The sequence below is a fragment of the Erpetoichthys calabaricus genome, chromosome 17, assembly GCF_900747795.2.
Source record: "Erpetoichthys calabaricus chromosome 17, fErpCal1.3, whole genome shotgun sequence".
In the NCBI taxonomy this organism is placed as follows: Eukaryota; Metazoa; Chordata; class Cladistia; order Polypteriformes; family Polypteridae; genus Erpetoichthys; species Erpetoichthys calabaricus.
Genome location: NC_041410.2, coordinates 17990878 through 18016770, shown reverse-complemented (window position 1 = coordinate 18016770; position 25893 = coordinate 17990878). Strand labels below are relative to the sequence as shown.

The 25893-nt window shown below is 38.4% G+C and overlaps 1 protein-coding gene across 4 annotated transcripts in view; it reads left to right on the top strand.

The window, feature by feature from the left end:
- The window catches only part of rab27a (RAB27A, member RAS oncogene family), a 71339-nt gene that overhangs the window by 17474 nt on the left and 27972 nt on the right, over positions 1 to 25893 (top strand). For 2 of the 4 annotated variants that reach the window (XM_028823700.2, XM_028823696.2), the window contains exon 2: positions 15097 to 15209. The exons of 1 other annotated variant lie outside the window; for it this stretch is intronic. The gene's annotated coding sequence lies outside the window, so the exon portion shown is untranslated. Of the gene's footprint in view, positions 1 to 464; positions 545 to 15096; positions 15210 to 25893 lie in introns of all 4 variants that reach the window. One more of the 4 variants, XM_028823698.2, reaches the window with a different exon arrangement.

Below are 25893 nucleotides of genomic sequence, written 5' to 3'. Positions count from 1 at the left end.
TGGTTAAACTTTGCATCCTTGTTCTTTAGTCTTATTGTATGTCATAACCACTAGGATCAAAAGCCTGCATGAACTCTGGTGAACCAAAATGTCAAAGTATATGCAATTCTAATGAACTGGAAAGGGGGTAGACCACTTCAATTAATGTTAATACTAAATGAGCGGGTGGTGCCAGCTGTGCAGCTCTCACATTGCTCTTTGTTAATGATGCCCACCAACATCCATGCAGTGCATGGGGGAGGGGACACTTGGCCAGTCTGCAAGAGATGTGGAGTTTACAAGAAAAGAAAATCTAGCAAATGATTCTCGGGGCATAGCGAAAACCTGCAATTGTGCCTTAATTATTGAGATTAATCCTTTATGATTATACCTGTTAAATGTTCTGAACCAGAAAATAGTTTGAAATGGTGATTGCTGGTTTTCCTTATTGTATAGAACCTCAACTTTGTCACATTTATTCACAGATTATTGATTAGAAAAAAAGCTGCAGGTGTAATAATAGAAGTGCTGCAATTTTTTAAGTTATTACTCTGACCCCACCACAGTAAGTTCTGTTACATAAATAATACTTTTAATTTACATGCAATAGTGACTTTTCCATGCTCTGAATGCTTTTCAATTACCAATCCATAGTACAGTTTATTTATTACAGTAAAAAAGCAGAGGTGGGTTAACACACTTGATTAGGATCAGAACATTGGAGATGGGGAATTTAACTGGTAACCTTGTTATGTAGGGTCCACTGCTGAGGCCACTTCTTCACTCTGCTTGCCTAATTGCCTGCCCACCTGGCTTACATATCAGGTCAGGTCAGGTCAGATTGGGGAGCATGCACTGATAGAGTACGTTGCCGCTCCCACCACACAACAAAACAGCTTGGGATCCTGAATGGTAACCCCCCAGGCAGACCCACCCTCCAGAAATGACCATCTGCCACAGCCAGGTGTTATGTGGGCATCCTCTTGGCCTGGTCCATCCAACTGGGTCCTCAATAGTGAGGATCCTGTCTGCCGGAACACCCTCAGGGAATCGTGCCACATGGCTGTAGTGCCGTAAGTGACGCTCCCTCACAATGCAGGTAATGTGCCTCATTCAAATCTGTCTCTCTGTTTGAAAATGAGATCTGTTAAGCGTGTCCCAGAATTGTTTGGAGATTTCTAAATTAATCCATGATTGGTTTTGGTGTCTATGAACAATACCATGAGCACATGTACTTAATAGACTATCATAAAGATGATGCTATTAATTTGACATTGATCATGTGTTTTAGAGGGCTTTATGGATTGGTATAGTCTTGCTGTTGTGGTTAATAGTTGTAGATAAAGACTTATTTCAGAATGTGCTTTTTCAACCAAAACAGCTAGTACAGTATTACAAATGAGTGTGTTGAAAAATGAACACTTCGTGTGCTATAGTGTGTTACTGTTATTTTACAAGTAAGGTTCTAGAAAGTGAAACCCTGAAACCCTTAATTTATACCTGCAAGTATTTTTTTTTTAATTCTTATAGTCTTTAATGAAGGGACAAAAGAAAGTGTGTTTCTTAGGTTTAGGTGTTGCCAAGTATGGGAATATATATTCTTTGATCATGACTCCAACAATAAATCTTCTCCCTGCTCCTTTCCATATCATTAGTCTGGCACTTAAGAAGTTATTGCACAGTGTGTACCAGTGTGGAAGATACTTTAATTATGCAACCCTGAAAGCACTGAATGGCACCAAATGAAGAAACTCAATTTTCTAGGAGTTAAAAATGTATTGTACTATAGAGATTTAACATTCTTTAATATATTTAATTATTTTAAAAAATATATAATTTAGCAATATATTTAATTGCATTTGAAAACTGTGTAGTTGTCTCAATACCAAAAATGATTTTTTTTAATCTTCTTTATGTTTTGAACCTGAAACTCCATGCAATGGTGACATTTGCACAGCCTGCATTAGTAAAATTATATAATTGCAGACACAAGCAACATCTCATGCAGGTAGTTTGAGTGATGTATCATTTATATTTCAGTTGTACACGTTTGAGGCAGACATTGGGATGACATACCTTTTGGTGGTTAGTCAGATAAATGGGTGACACCTCTTAGTAGAATTTTCCAGTCTAAGACCACTCCAGTTCCTACCATTCCAATGTCATCTGTTCCATCTACATGAACATAAAAAACAAGCAAAATAATATTTAGCTTTTCACTTAAAAGTAAATCTCAAGATTGAAAATGTTTTATGTCTTTAAAACGTTTCATGAAAAAAAATTTATTAAGCATCACTTTAACATAATTACATCTTCGTATGTAATGTCCATCCATCCATCCATTTTCCAACCCGCTGAATCCGAACACAGGGTCACGGGGGTCTGCTGGAGCCAATCCCAGCCAACACAGGGCACAAGGCAGGAACCAATCCCGGGCAGGGTGCCAACCCACCGCAGGGGACACACAAACACACCCACACACCAAGCACACACTAGGGCCAATTTAGAATCGCCAATCCACCTAACCTGCATGTCTTTGGACTGTGGGAGGAAACTGGAGTGCCCGGAGGAAACCCACGCAGACACGGGGAGAACATGCAAACTCCACGCAGGGAGGACCCGGGAAGCGAACCCAGGTCCCCAGATCTCCCAACTGCGAGGCAGCAGCGCTACCCACCGTGCCACCCTAAATCATTTCATATATATATATATATACATATATATATATTTTTTTTGCTATCATGTTTTTTGTTTCCTTCTGTCAGTACAGAGATGTAGTGACCATGTGTGAACTTGTAATGTGATCAGATAAAGCATAAAAGCTTCCTATCTGTGCATGTGATGTTATTCAAATGTGGCACTTGGTGCCATGGCCCACCTGCCAAGTTGTTTTGCCTGCCTAAGGAAAAGTCATCCCAGATGGAGGATCGCAGGAATCGTGGGAAAGAGGGGTCCTTTCATCGGATTGGCTGGCCCAGCAGTGTTTCAGCCGTGGAATGGCCAAATGGGGGAGGCAGCTTGAAGGATGAGGTCTCCAGGACTCTACACAAATCCAAATCTTATTATGGGATATATCATCTACAGTTAAATTCTGCTCTGTACTTCTAAAATTTATATTTTTTATTTCTTACTATATTAAGAAATTGTTCTGTTCTGTGTACTGCATTGTATTGTATTGACCCCCTTCTTTTGACACCCACTGCACGCCCAACCTACCTGGAAAGGGGTCTCTCTTTGAACTGCCTTTCCCAAGGTTTCTTCCATTTTTTCCTTACAAGGTTTTTTTGGGAGTTTTTCCTTGTCTTCTTAGAGCGTCAAGGCTGGGGGGCTGTCAAGAGGCAGGGCCTGTTAAAGCTCATTGCGGCACTTCCTGTGTGATTTTGGGCTATACAAAAATAAACTGTATTGTATTGTATTGTATGTGGCTGTTGGCTTCGTCCAGGGTATCCAAGGGACATTTAGTAGCTTGTGAAGTAAGAATACTTTGGGAGCAGAAGCTAGAGGTATAATACAAGTCATAATTAAAAACATTTTTTTTTGTTCTTTATTTTGCCTTATACAATTTCTTGTATTAGGAATTTGTTAGTTTTCGCATACCCCTTGGGGTCAGAGCACAGGGTCAGCCATTGTACACTGCCCCTGGAGCAATTGAAGGTTAAGAGCCTTGCTCAAGGGCCCAGCAGAATAGGATCTCTTTTGGCAGTGACGGGGATTTGAACCGACAACCTTCGGGATACCAGCGCAGATCCATAGCCTCAGAGCCACCACTCTGACCTAAACATTTAAAGTTACATTTAAAAATGTAAGTGTAATAAAATATACATACAGTTCATATGCTATGTGGAGGCATAAAATGTACCCATCGATCCATTTTCAGTACCCACTTTCTTTAATACAGGGGGCAAGATGCAATCTTCCATTTTACAATTTAGTGCCAAACTGTTTAGTAAATCTGCAGCAGGCTTTCACACACTATGTAATTGTATCACTCTGCAGAACCATATTTCTTTTTGATCTTTCAAGATAAGGAGAGACTGTGAATACTAAAAACTTGTAAAGCATGTTTATTATTGACATTTTTTCATTGTGTATAAGGCTTTTGCTCTTTGTTGTGTTTGGGCAAACAAAGAGGGCAGCTTTGATTACATAGTTGAAAGCAGTTTGGAATCCAGGAGGTGGGAAAACAGATTTAAAAAGAAAAATCAAGTCTGACAAGTGAGTAAAAGCTGGGTGATTTAGAGCCACACCACGGTAAAAGCTTAGTATAAATCTGAAGGGGCAAAGGTGATGTGCAAATCTTGAACTTCCTAATTATGTTGCATTTTCTGCTTTGTGTCTCATTTTTCCTTTCATTGGAAGGCTCAACTAAAAATCTATCGAATGTTAAGAATGACTTATCAATCATTGGGCTGTTTTATTTAGCTGAGTGACATCCATATTATATACAGTTTTTTTTTTTGCTTTAGTTATTTTAAAGACTATATTAGATTACTCCTAGTTGCATTCATTTTACACAGAACTGTCTCAGATCTGTCCACAGTGTGTACACATTTGGTTATTGGATTCTTCCAAGGCCTTATTTCATTTAATTCTATATATGCCTGTAAATTGTCTTTTTGGTTTTAAAAATTATTTTATTCTTGGACTAGAAACATATATTCTTTAAAACACATTAAATTAGAAGACACTTTTATGTAATTACTCCTACATCCTTCAGCAACATCTTTTAAGTTAATTGCCACTTCTAAATTGACACCAGTTAAGTGAGTGTGTGTCTGATCAGAGTTTTCTAAATGTGTTAGTGTGGATTTTCTCTTGGTACTCAGGTTTTGCCCCCCAAAGACATGCATGTGGCAGGAAATTGTGGTTGAAAAGAATTAACTGATGTATATAGTTTTTGTCAGTGTCAATAATAAGATAATTTGGGCAGGCGTGTATTTTCTTTTCCTCACCTTTCTTTGTATGGAGTTTTCTGACCATTAGAATTATATCAACGTATTTGATGCACACTTGTTTTTAAGAAAAATGATAATACAGGATTATTCAAATGTGATAACTGATTATTGACATAAAAATCAGAAGGTAACACAAACATCACACAGAAAAGGATGGATTTTCTTAGTTTAAAGGTTTATTTTAGATATTCTTGGTTCTACAAGCGTTTTAGTTTACTCTTTGACTTTTTTGTAGTTTTAGTGTGATGTCACAATCCGTGCACTCTTTCTTTAATGCAAAACTTCTGGTGAGAGAGAACCAAACCTTAATGTAGCAGTTTTGTTTCCAAATTAGTTTAAAAAACCTAGAACCTAGATGTTTTTTTAACAAATGAGCTTCTGGCATAGTAATAATCAAAAATGTGAAAGCAGTTCCTTAGCTTTTTGTTTACTAGCTATGTAGAGGTCTAATTTATCTTGTCACAGATAAACTGTTTTAAGATACTAATCCTTTAACGAAGTGATGCTGTGTGGTGTTGCATATCATTGCTCCAGTTTCAAGTAATAATAATAACTAGCCAACCCGCGGCGTAGCATATGCCGCATAATTATGTATTGATGGGTGAACACTTCCTGAATGACACAGTTGTCCAGATGGTGTGGGTTTGAGGATACGACTGTGAGTGAATGAAAAGATGGACCTCTGGAGAGAGCAACATGCAATTGTCCGTGACTGAAAGCGGGATTGTCTGTGACGATGGAAGTTGCTTCGTCGGTAGGGATAAGTGTCAGTACTTGTTCATTAAGGCGTAGCGAGTCGTCATTGTTGACGCTTAATATAGCTTGCGTACTGAGTTGTTCCGGAGTCACAGTTGAGAAACACTTTTTTTAATGTCTTTTAAGCACAGGGGAAAAAATGAACATGTGAAACATCCATAATGTAATAAGCCACCAAGAAAAGTAACATTGCAACAATGCACGCTACGACCCGATCGCTGTAAACAGAAGTGAAAACAAAATCAAGCCCAGTGCATTCTTTAACTGCCTTGTGGCACTGTAGTAGTGCTGTTGCTTTGCAGTAAGGAGACTGTGGAAGATTGTGGGTTCGCTTCCCGGTTCCTCCCTGTGTGGATAGCGCTTTGAAACTGAGAACACCACTATATCAATGTAATGAAGTATTATTATTCTTATGCGTCCAGCCCTCTCTCTCTCTCTCACGCGCCTGTATGTGTGTGTGTCGCTCTCTCTCTCTCTCTGACTCGCTCGCTGCACGTGTTCCTGCAGGCATACGCCGCATAATTATTTATTGATGGCTGAACACTTCCGGAAAGACACAGTTGTCTAAAAGGGGTGGGTTTGAGGATACAACAGTAAGTGAATGAAAAGATGGAACTCTGGAGAGAGCAACATTGTTTGTGACTGAAAACTGGTTTTGGCAGGTACATGCATATCTTCATTGCAAAGGCAAATCTAACAGAAAATTGTCTTCGTGTAAAAGTAAAAGACAAATTATCCATGACAAACTGTTTTACATGCTGCATATGCGATTCACATCCGCGACAAACATGCCTCTTCTTAGATGGTCCTGCCGCGTTCTCCCTCGTTCTCGAAGCATACACACTGCCTGGTCATGTGCCCGCTCGCAAGAACAACTCACAGAGACCCACCCACCAACTCTAAGACCATGGCATGTAAAACAGTTTGCGATGGTGGATGCGGTCGTGCGTCGTAACCGAAAAGAATAATGAAAAGTCAACGTGGCTCAGAGGTGCATGTGGACTGTAGCAGAGACAAACGCAAATGACACCGTGTTTTGTGAGTTGCTGCGTCCGAGTTGGTGGGTGTGGCTCTGCGAGTTGTCGTCGTATCTAATGGTCTTAGTGTTGGTGGGCGTGGCTCCAACCTGCGTGCTCCATGGGTGTCTTGCTCGCTGGTGGCTTAGTGAATTACATATATATAGATAATAATAATAGATAGATAGATACTTTATTAATCCCAGGGGGAAATTCACATACTCCAGCAGCAAAAAATATTAAATTAAAGAGTAATAAAAAATGCACATAAAAAAACGGACAATAACTTGAATAATGTTCAACGTTTACCCCCTCTGGTGGAATTGAAGAGTCGCATAGTTTGGGGGAGGAATGATCTTCTCAGTCTGTCAGTGGAGCAGGACAGTGACAGCAGTCTGTCGCTGAAACTGCTCCTCTGTCTGGAGATGACACTGTTTAATGGATGTAGTGGATTCTCCATAATTGATAGGAGCCTGCTGAGTGCCCGTTGTTCTGCTACGGATGTCAAACCGTCCAGCTCTATGCTAACAATAGAGCCTGCCTTCCTCACCAGTTTGTCCAGGCGTGAGGCAGCCTTCTTCTTAATGCTGCCTCCCCAGCACACCACTGCGTAGAAGAGGGCACTCGCCACAACCATCTGATAGAACATCTGCAGCATCTTACTGCAGATGTTGAAGGATGCCAGTCTTCTAAGAAAGTACAGGCGGCTCTGTCCTTTCTTGCACAGAGAATCAGTATTGGCAGTCCAGTCTAATTTATCGTCCAGCTGCACTCCCAGGTATTTATAGGTCTGCACACAGTCACTTCTGATGATCACGGGGTCCATGAGGGGCCTGGGTCTCCTAAAATCCACCACCAGTTCCTTGGTTTTACTGGTGTTCACTTGTAGGTGGTTTAAGTCGCACCATTTATCAAAGTCCTTGATGAGGTTTCTATACTCCTCCTCCTGCCCACTCCTGATGCAGCCCACGATAGCAGTGTCATCAGCAAACTTTTGCACGTGGCAGGACTCCGAGTTATATTGGAAGTCCGATGTATATAGGCTGAACAGGACCGGAGAAAGTACAGTCCCCTGCGGCGCTCCTGTGTTGCTGACCACAATGTCAGATCTGCAATTCCCGAGACGCACATACTGAGGTCTGTTTGTAAGATAGTCCACGATCCATGCCACCAGGTATGAATCTACTCCCATCTGTCAGCTTGTCCCTAAGGAGCAGAGGTTGGATAGTGTTGAAGGCGCTAGAGAAGTCTAGAAACATAATTCTTACAGCGCCACTGCCTCTGTCCAAGTGGGAGAGGGATTGATGTAGCATATAGATGATGGCATCTTCCGCTCCCACCTTCTCCTGGTATGCGAACTACAGAGGGTCGAGGGCGTGTTGGACCTGTGGCCTCAGGTGGTGAAGCAGCAGCCGCTCCATGGTCTTCATCACATGTGATGTTAGAGCGACAGGCTGGAAGTCATTCAGAGAATAATAATAATAATGCACTTTATTTATAGGGGCACTTTACATTAGCAGTAAGTCTCAAAGTGCAACATAAAAAGATTGAACAAAGGCAAGGCAAGCTAGAGAATTTTGCCTTGGAGTTGGAGTGGACTCTTTGCGTTTGCCATGTCGTGCTCGGTCCATGGTATGGTGTGGTATTGTCTTCTTCATACTGCTGTTACTCTTTTCCATGCCATTTATAACTTCACAAGGAAAAGCGTAACACTTTCTGGCACATTAGTTTAGATGCCGAAGTGCTGTTTTTCAAGTAAGCCTTTCCTTATTCTTCCCTGACTCCAGAGGAAGTGGATCTTAGAGCTACTTCATGGTGTCCAGTTCCAAGACCCTTTTGGAGCTTGAAATTAATGTTTTTTGGACACCTTTTTGCTGAAGGAGTATCTTATCGGATGACATGTGGAGACCAAGCTGACCTAATGTGTTTAAGACATTCGTGTTAGTGTTCACTCAGGAATACAGGTGGAGGGAGATTCAGTTGTCTTTCTCCCTCTCTGCTAATGCTGCATTAATATACTATCTGACAAATGGAAAATATGAGTTTGTCAGTTGCAAATTTAATGTGAATGGCATTAGAATTGGGAGCTCCTAGTAGGACAATACTGAGATAACAATGCTACCCGAGTTCTCAGAGTTGTTTTTCTCCCAAAAGTCCAACCAGAAATTCACATGAATGTTTCAAGGTGATAATGTTGAGATGTAACAAGAGGAAACTCTGAAAGTCCCCATGGCATGTGAATGCAACATAAATCTACTCTCTTAACAGGTGTTGTGTGTCACAGAAAGTCTGGCAAATTGGGGTGATACCCACATTTTCACTACAGTGTTAGGTAATTTACAGATCCTAAGTTGGTCCTTGTGAGTGTTTCTGTGATTGAGCCATGCAATGGACTGGTACCCTGTTCAGTATTAGTTGTGTTGAAGTGCTTCTGGAAAATGATCCAGCTCTTTGGTGACTGAATTACATTTTAGCAGGTTTGGAAGATGAATGAATGAATGAAAGCTGCTTTGGATAAAATCATCAAAACATATCACAGTTTCTGAATATCTGCCTTTAGAGCGGTGGCAGGTAGATACAAACTACTGATGATTGCATGGTAAACCTTTAGTGTACATTTATTTCAGGGGTTATGTTTATTTTAGTATATTGAGTATTTTTAGGGGTCTGTCTCTGGTTTCTCTCAGGCTGTTATATATCTGACTCTGCCCACCTTATTAGGTTTCTAGGGCAACACTGTCCAGCTGGCATCCCTACTGAGGCTACATGAACATTATGCTTTAGAGCTTCTGTAAAACTGTCTTATTTAGTGATTTATTATTTTTAAATTGTCTTTGTATCCTTTATTTTTAAAATACCTTTCTGTAATGTTGGTGATCTATCTCCTTATTGAGCTATCCTTGTGGAGTAAAGTGTATTCAAGGTGTATAGTTGTGTTTTGGTTACAGTTGCAGAATTTGGGGTGGTCTGTCTACCCTTTCAATGTAGCTTGTATGACCAGCCAAGCTCAGAGGGGAGCCGGCCCACTTGTGTCCCACTGATCAATGTTATTTCAGCAAGATGCAGGCAACATGTTTGAGTGTGATAGATTTAAAAGTAAATATGTAAAAGGTGGCATAATGAGAATGCATATTATTATCGTAGATGATGAATAATAAATATTAATTAAACCACAAGGTAAAAATTACAAAATGGGCACAGTTAATCACAACAGTAAACGGAGGGCATCCTCTAACAGGCAGAAAATCTAAAAACCCTAAACAAACCAGAGTTAGTGTCTATAAGCCACAATGTTTGACCACTCCAAAAGGAGTGTACATTCTTTGTAACTTGCTAACCTCACCCAGACATGACTGCCATATGGTTAACTTTGGGCTGGAGCCAGAATAGGTCAGAATGGATGAAGGGTCCAAAGACCTTAGCTGAGACAAACTAGCGCTACCTCTACAGAGTTTTCTGGAAACTCTTCACTCTAAATTTGCTATCGTTGTATTGTTAAGGCCAGGCTTCCAGTCCTACTTTCTTGTAAATACTACTCTTCCCTAGCCTTGTCCAGCAGAGCACCACTGTATACTTCTGTTGGATGGTGAATGCCAGAAGTGTCCCAGGCAAGGTTCAGGAACTCTTCAGTCTAAAGCACACACAAGTGACACTCCTACAGTATGTGTGTTTTTGTTCTGAGGTCCCTTGAAGAAATTTTCAGATGATTCTGCACTTATGGGGAGTATTCATAAAAGGGATGAGACAGAGTATAGGAGTTAGGTGGTGTTTTGTTTTGTTTCCTGGTGAATTGAGAATTGTCTGTATCTTAAAATCAGCAAAACCATGGAACTGGCTATTGAGTTTCACCACACCGAAGAGCCTTCATGTCTGGTCACAATTCATGGGGTGGATGTAGAGGTGATGCACTCCTACAAGTACCTGGGGGTCCACATTAAGATTGGACTGGAGAAACTACATAAGAAAGGACAGTGCAGACTCTATTTTCTTAGGAGACTGTGTTGCTTTAATGTGGGAAGCGAGGTCCTTCACATCTTCTATAACTCTCTGATGGCCAGTGTGAAGTTCTAAGCTGTGGTATGCTAGGCTGGTATCATCACTTCAAGAGAGGCCCACCAAATCAATAAGCTAATTAAAAGGGCAAGCTCAGCTATAGGACACACTCTGGACCCCCTGGAGGTAGCAGAGGAGGAAAGAAATTTGAGCAAAATGAGTGTCCTTATGAGCAATGCTGCACATCTTCTCTCGGACTCACTGACATTGAGGACTTTCAGACAGAGAATTATTTGGCAGAAGTGTGGAGAAATGCTACTGGGGCTCCTTTATACCAACAATAATATGTCTGCATAATGCCTTCCTGTGACTGACAGCCAAGTCAGAACTTTTCTTTCTTTTTAATTTTCTTGTTTTCTAGTCATTCTGATGTGTGTTCAGACCAAAGTGTGTGTGTAATTAATTAATTAATTAATTAATTTTATTTATTTATCAACCTGTTTATGTATTTATTTATTTGAAGAGCTGTAAAAAGCCAAATTTTCCCCCTGTGGACAAATAAAAAGTTCTGTCTATCTAACGTGAGATTTCATACCCGTCTCCCTGGGGCTATAACCTTCTTCTATAACGTAACACTTAAAATGCTTTTGCATGAGGCTCCATGATCTTTGTGTTAAACAACATAAAATTTATAGTAACTAGTGACATGGGTTATGAGAAATTACTTGAAGCTCTGTATTATTTTAAAAGGGAGAAACTGATACTGAAGGTGTCAGACCCTATGCTTAATGTATAGAAGACACTTTAATATTATTAACAAGAATTTATATTGTCATGATTTGTTTATGTTAATCATTAAGATTAATGTGGTTTTAATGTACAGTAATCCCTCCTCCATCACGGGGGTTGCGTTCCAGAGCCACCCGCGAAATAAGAAAATCCGCGAAGTAGAAACCATATGTGTATATGGTTATTTTTATATTGTCATGCTTGGGTCACAGATTTGCGCAGAAACACAGGAGGTTGTAGAGAGACAGGAACGTTATTCAAACACTGCAAACAAACATTTGTCTCTTTTTCAAAAGTTTAAACTGTGCTCCATGACAAGACAGAGATGACAGTTCCGTCTCACAATTAAAACAATGCAAACATATCTTCCTCTTCAAAGGAGTGCGCGTCAGGAGCAGATCATGTCACAGAGATAGAGAAAAGCAAACAAATCAATAGGGCTGTTTGGCTTTTAAGTATGCGAAGCACCACGGCACAAAGCTGGTGAAGGCGGCAGCTCACACCCCCTCCGTCAGGAGCAGAGAGAGAGAGATAGAGAGAGACAGAGTTTGTTTTTCAATCATAAATCAATACGTGCCCTTCGAGCTTTTAAGTATGCGAAGCACCATGCAGCATGTCGTTTCAGGAAGCAGCTGCACAAAAGATAGCAACGTGAAGATAATCTTTCAGCATTTTTAGACGAGCGTCCGTATCGTCTAGGTGTGCGAACAGCCCCCCTGCTCAATCCCCCTACGTCAGGATCAGAGAAAGTCAGCGCAGAGAAAAGTAAGCTGGGTAGCTTCTCAGCCATCTGCCAATAGCATCCCTTGTATGAAATCAACTGGGCAAACCAACTGAGGAAGCATGTACCAGAAATTAAAAGACCCATTGTCCGCAGAAATCCGCGAACCAGCAAAAAATCCGCGATATATATTTAAATATGCTTACATATATAATCCGCGATGGAGTGAAGCCGCGAAAGGCGAAGCGCGATATAGCGAGGGATTACTGTATAGTTAATACAGTTTAATGATTTGTATTTATAAATATGTGCAAGGGACCTTACCCTCTGCCAAAAGCACTTTTCAAAATAAAAAATTAAATTAAATGCTTTGAGGTCAGTTTTCAGTTTTTGTCAAAAGCTAGCAATGTCCTTTATTTGTATGTAAGGCATAACCTTCTTGTAAAGTTCAATAGATGTAAAGAGTATTTGTTGTGGGTTTCCTGTGATGTTGAGTGTCATCTCAAATAATGTTTTTGCTTGATAAAAGGTAACCTGAGACTGGCCTTTAATGCCATGTTTTTGCCCAGTTTTGGCCTGTTTCCTTGTTGATCATCATTATAAAAGCAACCTTATCTAGAGAATATTGCCTGTTCAGTGCAAACATGATAACTGTCTGTTTATGGAATTAGTAAAGTATTGTTCTTTGACAAAATATACAGTTTAAGACATTGCTAGTGTACACATCATAGGAGTATCTTAAAGGAAGCAACTTTAGATAAAGATTTATCAGGGCACCTTGTATTGTTGAGATTTTGGAAATGTTTATATTATAGTTCTTGTTTTTATATCTTACTGTATATTTAATTTTTATGACCATCTAGTATTTTACAGTTGTTTATTTTACATTTTACTGACATTTTGTTTATCATGGGTGTCACCATCATGAATATTGTTTTTGGATCATCCCACCATATTGTATACAGCACCACATTGTTGTTGCACATTTTGGTTGCTGTGATGTCCAGAAGTAATCAATCAAGTGGTATTTAAAGATGGCGGTGTGCTACTCCTAATGTTCAAGATTTTGTTTTTAAAAACAAGTGCCTCATAATGTAGCTAGTTATTTCAATAGATTTATTTTGGTTTGTGCATTAATTTCTTCTGCTTACAAGTCTGTTTTATGTCTTTTTGATCTTTGATTTGTGGTTCATTCTGATTTTTCTGGCTTTAGATGCTTGATTGTTGTTTTGTTCATGACTGCCCGTCATCCATCCTTCTATAATTATTTTCATAATTACTGCCTCCTCTTCATGGCAGAACAAGCATTAAATCCTGTGTAAACTGGTAAATCAGAGTTAGGCTAATATAAATGTAAAATATTTGGGAATGATTGAGTGAAGAATGGCAGCTGCTTTCCACACCCATGGGGCAGGTGCAGTATTCCCAGTCATACCATGTTTATGGAAAACCATGTAGGAATTTAGTTCCAAAAAGGGAGTCTATCTACAGTCACAACAGAACTGCAAAATATACCACCAAAAATATGTCCAACCTGTTTTTCTGTGCATACTCGTCTTCCCAGAATGATTATAGAGTGGACAGAGTTCATTCAATGCCTTTTATAAGCTGTCTGTTCACAGGGACATATGAAGATGTAGTATATAACACTGGACCTTGAAAAAGTTTTGGACAAGAAATCACAATGTTACACTTTAGGGTCCTCCGGGTGGCGCTTTTCTCCAGTTGTGGTCCTCATTTTGGTACTGTCCTGACCCTGACATGGACATCTTGACAAGAATTTAAATACTGCCATCGATCTTGATATTTAGACTGTTGTATGCATGGGAACAACCTAAGATTCAGTAAAGTAAACCAAAGAGCATTTTAAGGATAGACATTTGCAGAATAGCAGGGAGACTGACAGAGAGAAGAAAACCTACTAGCAGGCCTGTATAGAGTAGTTAACTGAAACTGTAAAAATAAAGTCAATTATGCTCACTTATTTTTCCTGATTTATAATAAATGTCCTACAGTTTTTTTGTTTTTTTTCTGGTTTCATGTCAGTCCTCACAGGGCGTGCCACATTCTTGCATGAATTCAAGCCACCTTGCTTCCTCCCCCTTTTTTCCACTTTTTAATAATGGCATTCTGAAATGTCATTATTTTTTGATCTTTATTTTGTAGAGGTTTTTACACAGAAAAAACAATCACAAAGGTGCTTTACAAAACACACACACGCACAAATTCTACTGTCCATATAAGTGAAAGTGAAATAGACGCCTGAACCGTAACACTCTGTTGTGTCAGTGATCATTGACTTCTGAGAGTTGAATATTTTAAAAAAAAAATCAAAAAAAAATCAGTATTTCAAACGTGTCAAATGAGCTGCTTTGATTTTTCCTTTCTTCCTACCAGTTTATACCAGTTTTTTTTTTTTTTTTTTTAAACAACTGTGTTAAGGATTTTCTTTCCCATTTTTAGGACTGAGAGATCAGTTGTGCAATGAACTTTTACTTAAAAGCCCTTTAATCTCTGAAGCATTCATTCACTTAGCCAACAGGTTGGTTTGGTTTCTGCCACCTACTATTGGAAAGTGGGAAAAAATGCAGAACACACTAGAAGAGCAAGTTTGAGAGGAGACCCTACTTAAAAGGGAGACATGGATATTTAATTGTATGCCTGGCTTTGTCGAAGTCTGCAATCACCTGACCTGCAAGAGAGACCACATGAGTAGCTGCTGATACTTATTAGTTGAGGGCGTTGTGCGTTTCATGTGCATGTTTTACATGCTACGTCTGGGGAAAAAAAATAGAAGACATTAATAATAATTCTGTTTTTTTATTTTAAAACGGGAACTTGCACTGTTAACCATCTTGAATAATACAGAATTTGGATCTGTTTTTAGATTTAAGAAAACATCTCAATGGATTGATGACTGCTGGTAACATTGCTGCATGACGAATTGGAAGTCCTTCATTGAAACTAATCCTAAACAGTGTGTTTTTTTTATCCTTTAAGGTAAGTTAGACATATTATTTTTATAAATGATTAGCTCTAACATAATTGCATATTTTGGAAAACTGTGTCTGCTAATTCCCATCACTCCCAGACAAATATAAAGACTTCTACAGCAGCCGCCCTTCATAATGATTACTGTTTTCCTTATGTTGTATGTTTGTATTGAAGTATTATAAGCTCCTTCAAATCAAATCCCACGCAATTTATGATGTTATAATAAAAATATTTTCTATGAAGTATTTACCTTTAGATTTTAATTAAGAAAGTGATTTTCTTAAACATTTCAGAAATGTTAAACAATCAAGCAACCAACCTATTTTTTTTCTTTAGCAAGAACCATCCCCTGGCAGTTTAGAATATTGTGCAACTGTTAATACGTATCCTTTTACTTTACCTACAGTACACATTCCATAGGTATATTTTCTCTGTGTGTGTGTGTGTGTGCGCACATAGATGAATCTTTCAACCAAAATGTTACTTGTTACAGTTGTTAGCACTGAAAAATGTTAGAGGCGTAGAGATTTCTTAAGTAAAATCTCTTTAGTGTGCTTAGTCTAAAGTGATGGATGATTCTGCATCTGTACTGTTGAGCCCCATCTGCCACACAATTGGGAGAGGAGAATATACAGTAATCTTTTTTTATTCCACATAATACAATTTTGCTCTGTTTTTTTATTTTACTTCCAAACTTTTTTTTTTTTTGACTGTGCTCAGGCAGGTTAAATGAGTAATTTATATCCATTGACAACATTACGTTTTGCTTCGTATACAACTGCTGTCAGATTGTTTTTGGCATTGACAGCAGAACAGTTTGTCTGTTAAGTCATTTACCTTAAACTATGTAGTAGTTAGAGCTTATGGTCGTAAGAGTTAAAGTGACAAGATTATTTTCTGAACCCATATAATTCAGTTCTAGGGCCTCAGTGAGTCAAAGTTTATTACCTCAGTATCTGTTTTTCACATTGTGCGTTTGCTTATGTTTATACTTGTGTGCCTATGCTTATAATCAACCACATTTAATAATTATTTTTTTGTATACAGCGCAATACATGCAGTGCTTTGACACTTAACGGGATTGACATCACCTAAAATAAAAACAAAAAAAGAAAATGTAAAGCGAATGACGCAACTGCTTTTATTCACAAATCAACTGTGCTTGTGTGTGTTTTGTTGTTTTTGGGGTTGCACCTAGTAATAAGGAGCATAGGTTTATTTGAACTGCATTTCACTTCCCTGTCCAAATCAGTGAGCATTTCATCCATTGCATACTTTTTTTTTTTATAGCAGTAACCGTAATTAGTTTTGGACTCTTGCCCAGGGTGGATACCTGAATTCCATCATTTCTTTCATTCTAAATCCTATTGTCTTCCTCCTGTCATCTTTGGTGAAACCTGCTAGCCTAGAATCCATTGGTTTAAAATATGTCTGCATTTTTTTGCTTCTAAGCCAAACTAGATGTGTACTTTTGGAAGATTCTAGCAAGATTTCACAAGTATCAAACTGACAGTTTGCCTGCTTGCTGTTTAAAGAACAATTTTTTTTTTTTTGGTACTTTCTGTGCAAGGTAGGTTGATTGGCCACTCTAAACCACCCTTGAATAAGTGAATCTAAGTGTGTATATGACTGAACTTTCGACAGACTGAAATCCTTTCCCTGTTTGGTTTCTGTCTTCTGTGCTGCTGAGACCCCCTATGACCCTCACATTGGATTAGGTAATTTGAAGAAATAAATATGTGGAGCATCCCCCCACCCACCCATGATAAGTATTCAGATTTAAGAATAAAAGGCATACATTACTTAGTATTTACTGTATAAATAAGTGCCACTTGCTCTTTGAAATAAAAAAAAAAGTTTATATTCATACAACATGTTGTTAAATTCCTTATTTTTCCATATGTAACAATACAACGTTGAACTTTTGCAACACAACTTGGTATACCATTGAAACAGCAGAGTGTCATGCTGTCTCTGATTAACTTTTACAGTTTGGGGCAAAATTAAATGTGGCCAGTTATTTAGATGTGCTATCTTGCACTCCACAATTTTCTGTTGAAATCCAGTGTAATACATCTTGGTCAGTAAACCTCTGCTTTAAAATACACAACCTCTGACTGGAATGAAGCCACCTAACTTAATAATAAAGTACAAGACTTCAGGGACTGCGGTGGGTTGGCACCCTGCCCGGGATTGGTTCCTGCCTTGTGCCCTGTGTTGGCTGGGATTGGCTCCAGCAGACCCCTGTGACCCTGTGTTCAGATTCAGCGGGTTGGAAAATGGATGGATGGATGGATGGACTTCAGGGAACTGTTGTGAGGATTTAGCTGTAAATACAGGCCAGTTGTGTAGATCCAGGGCTCTGGAGGAGAAACAGCTGGGATGAGACAAAATAAAAATGAGCAAATAAAACATAAAGACATGCATGTAAAAATGCAGTAGATGACAAATATACAAAATGGCAACAGAAAAGGGAGAAGCAAATTCAGGTATGACATGCTTTCTTGGACAAAGCTAAAATTCCTGTGGCCTGTTGTCCATTGTATCAAAGAAGCTTCCAACTTACTCTAGGCAGTTGTCTACCCAGTGCCGTCAAATAACTGGGCAAGCAGCCAAGACTGTAGTCGTGGATAAAACCAAAAACTATTACAGTAAGCAGGTCCAGTCACATCCTTAATGGTGCTACAGTTGTGATCTGTTACAGGGATGTGTCCGATAGATAGTTTGGCAAAGAACTAACTGTCACATTGTTACCATTATGAGGTAAAGACTGCTTACAGTGTCTGTGATATTCTTTTTCTCACACCCTCTTAGACTACCATGTGTCATTCCACCTTCATGTACTCCTTATACTACAACACTACATTTGAATTTTTGTAAATAGTGCGTAACAAGATGTTACTAAATGACTGTCTGATTTAAGTTGCATCGTAGCATTTAGGCCTCCTTAGTGATTGGTTGCTGCAAACAAGATAAGGTCATGTATGCTGCTGAACTGGTTGTCATAACAGAAGTCAGTAAGAAGTTATTTACAGTCTCTGCTTATTTTTGTGCAAGCACGTTGAGCAAGGACAGCAAGTTCAAAAAAGTGGATAAAATAGAATCAAGGTTTTCCTGCAATTCCAAATTTATTTTATTCTCTTTTTATACAAAATATCTGTTTTATGCTTGCTTTTTTAGATCAAATTATCACTAAAAGCTTAGGGCTGTGGTGTCATGCACAATCCTTGCAGCATCAGGCACAGTTTGGGGAAAAGTTCAGAAACTGATGCCCACCCATCATAGTGAGCTCTAATGCACCCAGCCACACTAACACCAGGCTAGTTCAGCATCACCAATCATTCCAACTTTCCCTTCTTTGATGAGTTGGAGTAAAAACAGTAGACAGAGCTACAGACACAGTGTAAGCTATCAATAAACACTGAATGGGCCTGGGATTTGATCCAAGCCACCAGTGCTAGAGTGGCATTCCATAAGTGATATTTGAACTAAGTAATCTGCTTACTTACTGTAAACTTGTTGAGCAGACAGAACAAGCAAAATATTGGTAGAAAAAACTAAATGCATCAGGTTTTCCAACACTTGCGTCACCCTCCTATTTTTTTTTAATTTTAATTAAAACATTTCTGATTATTGATCCACTTATTTTCTGAGCTTGCTGACCACAATTCAGAGTCATTTAGGGCAGGAGCTTGTCATGCCCATCTATGATGGTGTATTTGGTTGAATTTTTTTGAGGAACAGTGTCTACATTTTTGTCATTTAAGTAGATATGTCCATTTTTTCTAAAACTATTTCATAAATATGTATTTTCCTGTTATTGTTTCATATCTGTATCAGATTTGTAAGTGATCTAAAATGCTATTCACTTCTATTTTAGGTATTAACCTTCAGTGCTAAAATATGGCAGAGGACTTTTAAAAATCTAAACTGCCAAATGCTTTGCTTTTGAGTACTGTACCATTTAAAAAAAAAAAAAAAAAAAAAAAAAAAAAGAGAGAGGCTAAAGTCATTTTGCATGAGCAATAAAAATGACACATTTAAACTATTACACAAGACACTGCAGAATTTACATGCAAAACTAAAAATGCATTTTTATATATATTGTGTTTATTCCCAGTAGCTTATGTCCTCAAAAATCGGACCTTGCTAGTAGAGAATACCCTTGCTAGTTGACCCCAATATTGTCTTGTGAAATGATATTTCTTGTGGTGTCTTAAATGGTTATGGGTCTGAAGCAGATATCTGAGCTCTGTTTCTATTCTTTGTGTGTCCAGATAACAGGTTGACACTCTACAAATAGAAAGAGCCTGATAACGGGCAGCAAATGTTAGTTTTCTGGTGTGCAGCTCAAGGTGGAGGTTAATTACTAACTATTTAGAAAGGGGGTGTTTTTATAAATGTTAAATGTATTACTAATTTCTAGCTGTCATCTAGCTGTTTGTAAAAGTGCTAATAGTTTTTATGATTTATGTTCAGGTTGGGTGGATTTGTATGGGGGTTAAAGATAATTAAGTGGAATTTGCCAATGTGTCCACTGTAAATATTATAGTGTGTAGAAATAAAATTTTGATTATATCTTTACTGAACAGTCTGTTTATTTTGTATGTCTGCTTACTGTAAAGAATATCATCTCAAAGGTGTTATACCTTCAGAACCTTCTGATCATTTCCTCTGTATAAATATTCAAGAGGATGTACCCATATTTGTGTTTCTCATCAGTTTTGTTAAATCAGGGGTCCTCAATCAGGGTCCTTTTCCTTCCAACTAGTTTCAGTCCTTGCTGATAATGAAACTGGGTATTTACCGGTAACTATTTAACTTGGATTGTCAGTGCTTTCATTCATCTAAGAGAAGTTTTAATTGCACTGTAGAGTTTCCTACTCTAAAAACATTAACCATGTGTTTTGTGGACCAGAACAGGTTTAAACTTAATGGTCCTTCCAGTTCCCCTGTCTTTTATTTCTAAACATTTTTAACACAGATACTTCATGATACATATGCACAGATTTAGAAGGAAGCACATTGGCTGGAGAGCTGCTGGTTTATTGGTTATCTCCATTTCATTTAACTAATGTCTGGTTAAGAAAACAGGTAGGTAGGTTGGGAGCAAGAAAACAGGCAACAATTAAAATTTAAATGCAGCTGCTAAAAACTAAAATAAGCAATTGAGGGTTTTGTATTATAACGGGCAAGATATCTAAAATTAAGCCCAAAAACATTTTGCTTTCGCAGTCAATAAATGGGTTCTAATTAAGAAATTGGTTGAAGTGAAAACCTGCAGCCACTATGGACCTCCAGGACCATAATTAAAGACCTCTGATCTACAATGTAACTAAAATATTTGTCTTTGATGAGTGACAGTGCTAATAAGGTAGTTAGACACCAAATTCCATTATCAGCAAAGAGAGAGACCGATTGAGGTCTAATTCAAAAACTGGCTGAAATGAAAGCCAATAGCCATTGCAGCCCTCCAGGATCGTGATTGAGGACCCCTGCATTAGATGATCACAGTCTACCTAATTTTATTGGGCACACTTTGAGATTTGGCATGCACTTGACATTTGAATGTTACATGGCTAGTAATGAGTGTAACAGAGCACAGGTTTGTGCATACTACTAAAAATGGCACACATCTGTACTCTTAATCAATTTGATTAAAAGTTGTAGGAAGCCAGAGCTCATCCCTTATAGCATTCAGCACAAAATAGTAATCCTCCCCATGTGAGAACATGCTAATAGTTTACAGATAAATACTAAGGCAGGCACAATAAAATGAATGGTTATTATAATAGACCTGCAACCACATTAAGTCTTATAACAGTTTTTTTCTGTTTCAGACCACTGTCTGTTTTAGAGTTTTCAAAATTGCAATGTTACATTTAGTGATTCCTGCTTTTTAGGTAAATTGCCTTTTTGTATCTTTGTTAGTCAGAGTGGTGTGGGGCATTAAAAACTGAAGTGTTTATTAAGCCTGTTTTTTTAAATATGGAAAAATGAAAAAGGAAGTTGGCTATCCAGTATCTCTCCTGTAATCAGTATTGCTGTCACTTCCTCTCTTTATTTTCAACATACTTTACTAAGTCTTGAAGAAGAAATGGTCTGTAAAATGTTAACCAATATGTTACAAAAACTCATTTTAACATCACTTCAACATTCATTTGGGCCTTGACTCTTGCACACATACACCCTTGATTGTTTTCCTGAGTAGGATTCTTATTTTAAATGTTTAAAAGTCTTGCTGAGTTGATTAGGAAAAATGTATTCAAATATCTTTCTGCAACTGCTGCCCCATCTAGAGCTGGTTCCTGTTTTGCGTTATGGTCTCCAACTACCATCATGTTAATACAGTATTCTTCCCTTCATTTTCTTATGCTGCTTTTCTCGTTACATGATCGTTTTTTATTTTTTAATAGATGGATTTCCTTTCTTTTACTTTTGACACTCTTCTGTAGTAAACACCCTTATCTTTTTAAAGTTTCCTTGTTGTTGTATTTTCAATTACACGGCAGTTCCAAAATGTGTCAGAAAAGACGTGAATGAATTGCTTTTGACCCCTGACAGTTGGAATCGGCTTACTGTTAATTAGAAAAAGTGGGTATAGAAAGTAGGTGGACGAAATAAATTTAATTTGTTTATTGACAAATTTTCATATTCCAGTTGCACATTCATTTTACTATTCAGCAATCCAGTTCTGCCTAAAGCAGGCAGTGTGATGTAATGGCTAGAGAAAATGGCCTTGAAATTACAAGGTTGCCAGTTCATTCTTTGCCTCCAACTTGCTGTGTGCACTGAACAAATTACTACTTCCCTGTACTCTAATACAGGTAAATAATAGCAAAGTTTCCTATTGTAAGATGATTTGGTTGTGCAAATGTGTAAAAAGTAGTTTTATATTTTGCCTAGTTCAAGTTACAAACATAAAATTGCATTTTATATAAAATCTGTATAGTAAGGTAGATATTCGAGTGATCCAAGTCTTAGTGTGCCTTTTTATGGTCGTCTATTGATTTTGCTGACACTCCTCTAAAGTGAGACATCAAGTGCTTACATGTTATTTGTTCATGGTTTTCTTATAGTATTTTGTATATTTTTAAAATTTTTATTCTGGCTTCTCTTATTCTCTTTCAAAGCTTTATTTTGTGTTTTTTGCTAATATTGTTTCCAATGTTGTGTATGCTCTGTTGTTCATTTTTGTGACACACTTTAAGCATGAGAAGGGTGCTATATAAATATCATGTCATTTCCTAACCCACTCAATCCAGACCTGGGTCAGTTGGGGCAGGGAGGCCGAAGCCTATCCCAGCTAGCTTAGGGTGCAGAGCAGGAAAAACCCTGGACAGGGCACTGGTCCATCCCAACATTATATAAATAAAAAAATATTATGGCAAGTTGCAAAAGGTAACTAAGAAAGCTCCTAACATGTGAACACATCGTCATTCCATAAGTACTGTTTGATAAGTAAAAGCTATGAATGAAATTTATAACTTGAAAAGCAAAGATATAGCATCTGCACCAGGAAAATATAATTATAAATTGTACAAAAGAAAAGAAGGTAAAGAAAAAGTATCAGAGAGCTCAATATTGGAAGCATTGGTATGTCTTACCTCAGGTTTTGTTTAAAATTCGTGGCTATTTGTTCCTTTTTGCAGAGGCATTTTCCATCATTGTATGGTCAGAAGAAAGAAGCAGCAAACTAGTATTAATATACAGTACCAGTAAATGAAGGAAGTACCAGCAAAAATGGCCCCTTCTACAAACCAATGTAGCCACAGCTGAATCTGTTCTTCATCTCCAAGTAAAAGCAGGGTATGAAATACAGTAATCCCTCACTTATCGCGGGAGATAGGTTCCAAGGCCGACCGCGATAACTGAATTTCCGCGAAGTAGGGACACTATATTTATTTAATTATTTAACGCAGGCATGTGCAACCTACAGCCCGCGGGCCAAATCCGGCCCGCGTACTGATTTTATACGGCCCGCGACGACTTTTCCAAATATCATTGAATCTGGCCCATTAACCCTCTTGGTGATGCCTGTTTGTTCTTGTGGTATTGTTGGATTATTTTTGATAGTATGATGCAGCCAGTGCTTTCTGAAGTACAGTCGACCCTTGATATACGACCGGCTTGACATGCGAACAACTTGATTTACGACCAAAATTTTTATTTTGATTTACGACCAACATCTTGCGTTACGACCTGAATGTGGTCACGTGTATCCGCTTGCGCGATTGTAAACAAACAGAAACATTCCTATTAATGCGGCACTCATTCAATAAAATGTCAGGTTTGTAAACTCTCTTGGGACCTCCCCCAACTAGAAGACATGCCGAAGTCCAAACTCCGTATGGAAGACTGTTTATCTGTTGCTGGGGCAACAGCCGGCTTAAAGCTGTGCTGAGTCTCTCAGCCAAAGCAAACAGAAAAGATATCGATGGGTGATATGCATGTGATATCCATGCCCGGCAATGGACAAGCAAGCTTCCACAGTCGCGGCAATCGCGCTTCAGGACGCACTTCAGCATGTCGTTCCCATTGAGTGGGGAGTGGGGGGAGTGGGGGGAGTGGGGGGGGGGGGGGGGTTCAGAAACAGTTCCTTGTATCATCGCAAGGAAATGCTGAGAAAAATTCTCGTCAGAATAACTTGTAGGCAGGAGGAGATTAAAATTAACGCAAAAGAAGCTATTGAAATGATTGCAAATGCCTGAGCGCAAGTTAAAGAAAGCCTTTAAAAAGCCTTCAGTTTCATTATCATCCTCCTCCCTTCCTGCAGCCCAAAGATGTCAAATTAAATGGTGAGTACAGTATGAAATTGTTGTTTCTGGTAGGCTAGGCACTTTTTATTACTTTTTGGTTAGTACATTAGAAAAATTATTGGTGTTTTGGTAAATTATGCACATTATACAACCCTTTTTTTATTATGAAAAGGTTAAGTAAGTGTTGCAGTGGGAGGTTCGGACCGCATTATGGGTATTTCCATTATTTCTTATGGGAAAAATAGTCTTGACTTACAACCAACTGGAGTTACAACCAGCCCTCGCGAACGAATTGAGTTCGTAAGTCAAGGGTCCACTGTACTTTATATTGTGCTTCCCCCTCTTTTACGGCACGTCCGGAACTGTCGCACGTTTAAAGTGTGCAAGAGCTCGTAGTCACGTAGTCGTTGAGTCTGCTGCATCTCTCTGCTCTGCTGTCGTGTGTAGCATAGCGCAGTCTTTTCATGGTTTTTGCTAGTGCTGTACCTATCTGCATGTTGTTTCGAGTTTCACGCTATATCGGCCTACATTTCAATACTTACAAATACTTGTGAATTTTTGATCAAACCCTAATTAAGATGGCTTCAACAAAGAAGAGAAAAGTGGACGCTGAGAGTCGTACATTTCAAGAGAAATGGACTGACGATTATTTTTTTATAATGCAGAAAGAAAAACCTCTTTGTTTGATATGCTTGGAAAGTATTTCAGTTTTAAAGGAATACAATTTAAAAAGACACTACAATACAAAACACGCTAATTACAACAGTTACAAAGGTAAACTAAGAACAGATAAGATACAAAATTTGAAAAAATGTGTATCGGCACAACAGATGTTATTCCGCAAACATACTGATGTAGCTGACAATATTGTTCGTGCAAGTTTTATTGTTAGCGAAAAAATTGCGAAGCACTCAAAACCATATTCTGAAGGCGAGTTTGTCAAGGAATGCCTTACTGCAGTCACGAATGTTCTGTGTCCAGAGAAAAGCCATGAAATGGAAAAGATAAGTCTTTCTCGTTGGACAATAACCCGACGAATCGACGAAATGGCCAGTGACATAAAATTAAGCATTAAAAATATTGCATCAAAATTTGAAGCATTTTCCATTGCTCTTGATGAGAGTACAGACTCCAACGATACCGCTCAATTGGCTATATTTATTCGCGGAGTTGACGCTAGCTTCAATTGTACGGAAGAATTGCTTGCTCTCCAACCAATGAAGAATACAACAAGGGGTGAAGACATTTTCCAGGAAGTAAAAACTGTTTTTACTGTATTTGATTTAAAGTGGGAAAAGTTATGCGGAATATCCACCGATGGAGCTCCATCGATGATTGGACCAAACATCGGAGTTGTTGCCCAAATAAAAACCGAATTATCAAGTAACAAAATCAGTACCGAAGATTTGTCGGTATTGCATTGCATTATACACCAGCAAAACTTATGTGCAAAATTAGTTAAATTTGCACATGTGATGGGCACAATAACTGCATGTATAAACTTCATTAAATCCAGGGCGCTAAATCACCGCCAATTTCAAGAATTTCTGGCTGATGTTCTTTCTGATCATGAAGATCTTACATTTTATTGTGAAGTGCGTTGGCTTAGCAAGGGAAAAATGTTGAAACGTTTTTATGATTTGAGAAATGAGGTATCTCTTTTCATGGACATGAAAGGAAAACCTATTCCTGAGCTAGAAAACAAACCCTGGCTGTGTGATCTTGCATTTCTTGTCGACCTAACAACACATCTAAATGAACTTAATGCTAAATTACAAACTCAGGGACAAATGATTCATGAGCTTTATGGACACATAAAATCATTTCAAAATAAGCTTCGACTCTGGGAAAGCAATACTTATCATTTTACCATACTTGCGAACCACGAAGATTTTGATTGTGAATCGTTTGCGAATGAATTAAATTCATTG